Source organism: Magnolia sinica, chromosome 10 (assembly GCF_029962835.1).
Source record: "Magnolia sinica isolate HGM2019 chromosome 10, MsV1, whole genome shotgun sequence".
In the NCBI taxonomy this organism is placed as follows: domain Eukaryota; kingdom Viridiplantae; phylum Streptophyta; class Magnoliopsida; order Magnoliales; family Magnoliaceae; genus Magnolia; species Magnolia sinica.
Window position 1 is genome coordinate 34,016,165 of NC_080582.1, and position 7,927 is coordinate 34,024,091.

Genomic DNA, 7,927 nt, shown 5'->3' on the forward strand with positions numbered 1-7,927 from the left:
TCTTGCCTAGGGCATAAAACTTGGGTGCTATGTGTTGACCCTTGCTCCTATGTGGGGCATAAACTTATGTCTCATGGAGACATGTTAGGTACCTTGTGTAGGTCCTAGAGTTAGCCTTGTGTAGGTTGTAATGGTTTGAGGTAAACCTGATTTGAAACCTTTGTTAGTGAAATATGGTACACTTAATGGTTGAGTGCGTTCGCTGGGAGTGGAGTAAGCATATAATCGAACAACTATAAAATGATTGTGTTTGGGATTGTTATTTTCATACTCTCATATTGTGTTTAATGTTAATGTTCACATGATGCATGATGACATATTATATAGAACTGCTAAGTATCACATTCCACACACAGTCACTCAATGAATCCATCTTAGAATAAGGTTATATATTGTTTAGATTCTGCTCAGTCTTGTGATTGGATCCTTTAATTGGTTGGGAAGCCATTAGAGTTAAATTGATGATATCTTAACATTTGCATATTGGATCAAGATACTGGTAATATGATTTTAAATTGTTGTAAAATTTATAAGGTCCTATTCACCCCCTTTAAGACACTTTGACCTATTCCTATTTCTACTAAAGCGATCGTTACCGTAATTTAATTGGTATTAGAGAGGGTTTCTCTGAAGGGCTTAACCGCCTAGAGAGTGATCTTGACTGAAGTTGGAATTATGGCCAAGGGAGAGGGTTAATTTGTAACTAGACCTCCTATCTTTGATGGTTCAAATTATGCCTACTAGAAGGATAAGACCCCTACCAGAAAAAGGGTCAAAGGCTACAGATAAAAACCGTAGCTAAAGGCCTAGTGCTACGGTTATAGTCCGTAGAACGTCCATAGCAATTGGCGTAGCTAAAAGTCCGCTATGGATTAAATCCGTAGCAATAGATACCAATAGCTACGGCTATAATCAGTAGCTATACTTTCTGTAGTGAAATGTAGCTATAGCTACGGATAATATTTGTAGCTAAAAGTGGAATAAAATCTGTAGCAATATGCTAAAGTTAGCAATTGCTACGGTTTTTAGAACAAGAGCTACAGCTGAAATCCATAGCTATTTTTTTAAAATAAAAAAAATTATAACAATGGTGTTTGTTACCATTTCAACGACCTGCTGTGATTGATCAAATCATCTAAGCCAATACAATTAATGCTGATAGGAATAGGACATAAAATGTAATCAGGAAAAAAACGATGCATTTATTACAAATAGCAATCAAATCATACAATGCATTCTACATTCACATTTCTAAATAAACAATACTTCACTTTGCTCAAGCCTCTCCTAAAACTTTCCAATCTAGCATGTTTAACTTCTTTGACAAGAAGTTTAATATCCACTTTTGATTTCATTCACAGCTCTTCTTGATGTTTCTGCAGGTTCTTAAGTTGTTCTTTTGCAACATCCAATTCCTGCAGCAACAACTCCTTCTCATGAATGGCAGCCACTTTTGCCAACTCCAAACAAATCCTTTTATCCTAAAATAGATCATCATATTCATGGGATCATAACGAATAGAAAGGATTTAAGAGATCATTTCATGAAGGAATAGAAGGTAAAAAGGAACCCGTCATAAGAATTACAAAAAAGGAACCTGTTCGAACTTGAGCTTCGAGTCCATCTCCAACTACTTCCTATGAAGTTCTTCCATATCCCACTGCATTTGAGTAACTCTTTCCCTTTCAACTCCATCTCCAAATACATTGTATATGCAAAAAGAGTTACAAGTAGCTTCTTAAAAGATCATTCGTTATCACAATTTAACCAAGATACCTACTTGCTTTTGCAGTCAGAACATTCCTTGTTCTCTGGCAATATAACAAGTCCTTCCAATATCTGCAAATGATGCACCAAATGATGGAAAAAAAAATCAATCCCAAATTGTAACAAAGAGAAACTAGTACATATTTATAGAAGTGAATAAGAAGAGGAATCCAAGTAGAAGAGGTTAAGATGCTAATAAAACTCCATGAACAGGATATGATGATATAGTTCCTCCGTCCCATTCAGAAACAAGAATGTAAACAAATGGAGCATGAAAAATCAGGACGATAAAAATGAATATGATATATATATATATATATATATATATATATATATATATATATATATATATATATATATATATATATATACTGAGAGAGTCAGGCACTTCATAGAACCACTTTAACCTGCTATCAGTATGACCACTAGACATGTGTTTACTATTCTTTTTTATTTCAACATCATCATATATTCTGATCTATGCTATTTTTCAAGAAAGAAAATAATTACATAATTTGCACCAAGTTCTGCAACCCATGGAACTCAGTTAATGGGCATGTTTTTGGTGCGCACTCGAGTCCACACCAAATACAGAGGTCTTGGTACTTCACAAGAACCTAGAGAGACCCAAAACTCTTTTCATGTCATTACACCTTTCTCGTAATCAGATAAGAAACCAATTAGAAGAGCAAATCTTACCCCGAACTTCATGAAACAGGCCCTGCGCCACTGAACAATAGTCTCACCACTCTCCAAGCGGACAACATCCCCAGGACTAACAGCACATGATCCTGCATGCTGTAAAACAACTCTATGAATGTTTTTTTTTTTTTTTTTTTTGTAGGGTATAAAGACAAATCTGTACTTATACGTGTTTTAACCTGTAAGAAACATATTTATCCTTAGGCTGGCATTTGTGAAATCAACAATCTACCTCATAGAATTTAGCCACGGACATCGGTAAATCGTGACATGAGCAGACAACTCCAATAAACCCTTTGTCACTAAGATGCAGATTACTACCTATTAGAGACAAAAACTGTCAGAGAATGTTCCACAATAAGTACGTCATGCATGTGGATGCACATGCTAACACAACACATGTAGGAATCCAAACCATGCATCAGGCAAGCCTTAGAGGTGATCATTCCTAAAGATCAAGCTCTCCTACTAATTACAAGGAGCCCTAGATGGGAAAAAAATACTGGTGGGGATAAGAAATTTCCAAAGGCCTAAATTCATTGCAAAAGTACAGCTCACTTGATGAATGGACTTTGGACTAGCCTTTTTTTTCCCTTTTGTCTAGCTCATCTGCACTATGGGCCCATTTATTTCATGCTCAGAGAGGTTGATGTGGGCTTAGCAAACCTCCATGTCAAAATAAGGAAAATTGAAACATATTGACTGACAAGAGATGACTCCAAATAACAACAAGCATGAGTCCAAAGCACCCACTCACTTGTGCCAAGGCAGAAGACACGTAGAAGTCCTCTTGTAAAAGCAGGTGGATGAGTTGACATAGAAGATATAACTTCCATTGGCATTCTTGGCGATGCTTAAATATTGGTGGTTTGATGTTGACTGGCATTCAAGTAACTTGTACCAGCAAATAACCCCCACCTTAGAGATGATACCTCATTCCTAATATCGTTGCTGCCATAGACTGCATGGTTGAGAACTGGTTTGACGGACTCTGCCCCACGAAGATGAAAATGTGTTGTTTGTAGATTATTGTGCAAAACAGCAACTCAGCTACAAGCAGAGGTTGACATTGCCTTGGACGCAACAACCGGACAAAGTTCAGTTCCATGACACAGAAAGAGTTTATGCAAGTAACCCAATTGATTAGTGCACTCACAGAACAAGTAAATCAACTCATGTATGTGATAGGCAATCTCATTAATCAAGTGGGAGAACTCTAGTGTGGAGGGAATCTAGAGACCAAAGTTGCAACACATGAACGAAGGGGATGGTTCCCACCAACTGGCCATCACAATTTTCTTCATTGCTACAAGGCTAGGATCACAGTCATGTTTCTTAGTTGCTCAAGAGACTTGGAGTCTTAATGGGACCTTGAGCGACTAAGTTAATGGGGGATTGTATGGCCTATTTCGACACCCATTATCTCCACAAGAAGCATCCCACACTCTCCTAAATCCCCTGCTATCAATTACTAGCCTTTACAACCTTATGTACATCTATAGTTAGCCAGTCTATCCAGATGTTCTGTACATGGGTTGTGGCATCTATAGAAGTGAATAAGAAGAGGAACCCAAGTAGAAGAGGTTACGATGCTTTATAAAACTCCATGAACAGGATATGATGATATAGTTCCTTCGTCCCATTCAGAAACAAGAATGCAAACAAATGGAGCATGAAAAATCAGGCCAAAATGTGAATATGATATATAAAAAAAACCTGAGAAGCCCTTCCCCTCCATAGTTTCCAGGCCACAATTAAGTCTGATTTGCCTTTCTAATTCACTAGGCACTCATGGATTTGGTTTATCAAATAGTTGATGAAGACTATTTGTACAAGCTATCACTATGTTATGTGTAAAGCAATTATTACTTAGCACTAGATGATAAAAAATTCAGCAGTCATGAAATTTCTAAACAACCAATTCCAACTAATGTATGAGTTCCACATGGGCTACAAATCACTGTTCCAAATGTTGCTTTACCAGCATATATTTTAAGTATAACAAAACAAAGAAGAAAAGGCAAAATCCAATGAAAGACATACCTCCTAAAGTTCCCGTTTGACATTGTCCAACCCCCAAATGTCTTCCCATGAGACATTAGGCACCTCCACAACCTGTCAGAAATAGTTCATTCTCCTGATCAGGTTACCTCCACTTGAGTTTATGGAATTTCTGAACAACAATTTCAACTAATCAGCAGTTAAATCATTTATAGTAGACAATCCGGTTCCATAATAAAAGGTACCATTTACCATGAACTAAAACCATGTATTTTCCATACCTTGATTGGACTCACCACAAGGGTAATCTTTCAATGATGGCCCACTGCTTCTGATAATCACTACAAGGGTAAGAAAATTACAAAAAGTAAGACTCATGAGATTGACATATGTACAAATAGTGACAAAACTAATACATAAAATTATTTATGAAGAATAGGAAAAAACAAAGATAAAATAAATAGTTAAAAACTTTACCATTTCAATATTGAACCTTCCAGTGGCAACATTGATCTGTGGGGCTAAAAATACATCAGCCTGCATGTGAAAATCTCAAGTTAGTTGGCCCTTTCAGGTCCTCAGATGATAGTAGAAGAAGCCATTACTAATACGTATTATAGGAAAAGTTTGGAAATTAACCATAAGCATTTTAAAAATATCTCTTAGAAAATGAATGAAAAGTACACAACACACCTTGATGCCCATTCTCCCTTCTACATCATGTTAGGGCATGAGACCCAAAAAAGGAAGATCCAAATCTTATGTGGATCACATAAGATGAAATAGTGGTTATTGAACGCCCATTCATTTTTGGGCTCATGACACGCGATGATATGGAAAAATGAATGGACAACATGAATAAAACAAATATATATAGCCTAGGCTTCTGCTACTGTTGGTGGTGGGTTTTTTGGGCTCATTTTTGTGTTGAATGGATGCTTTCTCATAACCTGCTCAGCTTTTACTGGTGGTGGTGGTGGTGGTTTTTTTTTCTTTTCAATTTTAATAAAATTCTATTCTCGTAAAATAAAAATAAAAAGGAAGGCAAAGGGAAGAGAAAGAATCGTAGTTGGTAATGTATTAATCCAAAGGGTGGGAACCCTCTTCGTCCTTCACTTTTAAGTCTTTTATCTTCTTTGATCTAATATGCTATTAAAAATTAAAAGATTCATGAAAAATCATCTAGCCTGAGTTGATCTTGATAATGCAACTTCTATATGTATGTTCACTATATGTAAGACATACATACAACTCAAATACACTACTGACCAACCCCAATGACCAATGACCTTGACCTGTACATTTAGAGCTGACTTGATCCACTGGACAAGAGGAAGTCTAAGTATAAACTAGAGCATGGCTTGCAAGTTCAAAGAACCATTTTGGTGGCTCAACATGATTAGTAAAAATAAGTTCATCTAATTTTAGTTAACAGTAATTATGTATTAGAGATCTTAATCTCTAGAACATGATTAGTGTTAACATTAACTCTAATTAGAGGAATGATTTTGTGGGCTAATTGAATGGAATCCTTACATTTGCATTTGGGCTGTCGGCACTAACATCACATATCTTAACCATCCATTAGGTCCAGTCCCCTCCCACTACTGAGCAAAAATCACAGCAATCAAAAGGTCGTAAACATCCTTGATCGAGCCCATCTTCCAAGAATGATCTTCATGTCCATTTTGCATGCCAGTAACTGAACAGTTTGGATATTTTGATCAACATTAATGTTTCAACACGACCCATGAAAAGATGAAAAGAGTATTGGACCTAATGGATGGTCCAGATAGGTAATGTAGATGCAAATGAGTCCAAACAAAACTATGTTCATGGAAAAGGTTCCCCATACAAGTAGCCCACTAGATAATTACTCATGTATTAGAGACCATGGTTCCTAATGAATTACTGTTATTTAAAAATAACATTAATTCATTTTTAGGCATCTACCAAACAAGCTCTTGGAAAATAATGCCCCGTAACCAAAAGTAGTAATCCATCACGCCTGATATTTACAAAAGAAAAGGAAGGCCCATGTGAGTAATGGTTGTTGCTTGGAAAATAGAAGCAGGAATGACCAAACTCTAGTCATATCGAAGGATAGCCCCCCAAATTAGTGGTTTCAAGTAGTTGTAAATCCAATTTGAAAAAGTGGAATTATAAATATAGCCAATCACCGTTATGAGTGAAAATGATACCGTCTCCATTTTGGTGGTTTCCTTTATTGAATTAAATTATTGCATTTCACTTCAACTGAGCTAATAAACATTCTTAAATACAAAATATATGATAAATCTACAGTTGATAATACAAGATTGAGATAATGATGAGCATAAGGAATGTGGAATGGGGCCCATTAATTAGGTCACTATTTGTCTCTACAATCCAAACATGCCCTAACAAATTGCAAGTATCTGCGCCCATGTGCATGTGATTTTATAACTACGAAGCAGGATCAGGACCATGTGATTGTTGTACACTGGTCAACTGATTTATAATTTTAATTATCCATGTTACAATCCACTCGTGAATCATTTTCCAACATTATAATCGTCGACTAGCAGTTCTGAAATAAAAACATTTGGATCAGATTCCACTCCGAGCAGTATTCAATCGAGCCACTAAAGTCAACAATGCAAAATGTGAGTGGCTCAAAAGGTGTAATAAAGAAAACGAGATATGCTTCAAGGATTAGATAATAGAATCAGTTAAGACCCCTAAATCCTTATAATATAGAATAAGATTTTTAACTTCATGCTTGTGAAGAGGTTCAAATATGGTGTGGCCCAAAACCCAAATGCTGAAATGGTGCTAGCTTAGAAGTTATTGGCATTAATTCTAGCAAGGTGCTAGTCTTGCTGCTTCCATTTCACCTTCTATGGATTGTCTCTTTCAATGGGTGGGTTTGCAAGTTCTATCGTGAATGCCTCAAAAGTTGTCACTAGTAGGTAATAAGATTAGGGAAAGTAGACAGAAAAAGATAGGAAAAGAGAAGAAGATATCAAACCAAGGAGCTTCACGGCATGTGTTTCTTCATGTAGGAGCTTCATGGCTACTGCAATGGAGAGAGATAGAACTAACGGCAGAGATGCATTAGAGAGAGAGGGAGGAGAATGAGAGAGATGGGGCAGAGATCGGGAGGGAGAGAGAGGATTGGGAAATGGAGAGAGAGAGAGAGAGAGAGAGAGAGAGAGAGAGAGAGAGAGAGAGAGAGAGAGAGAGAGAGATTAGGGAACAGAGAGTGAGAGAGGGGCAATTAGGGAATAGAGAGAGAGAATGAGGGAGATAAAGCAATTTTGGGCGCAACTTTGTTTTAAGCGCGCACCCAAAATTGGCCGTCATTTCGTGCTTGGACCGTAAACGGTCCTCACAGGGGCTCCGTGGGGCCCACCACGATGTATTTGGTTTATCCATTTCAACCCTTAATTTTATTAAATTATTTTAGTTCATGATG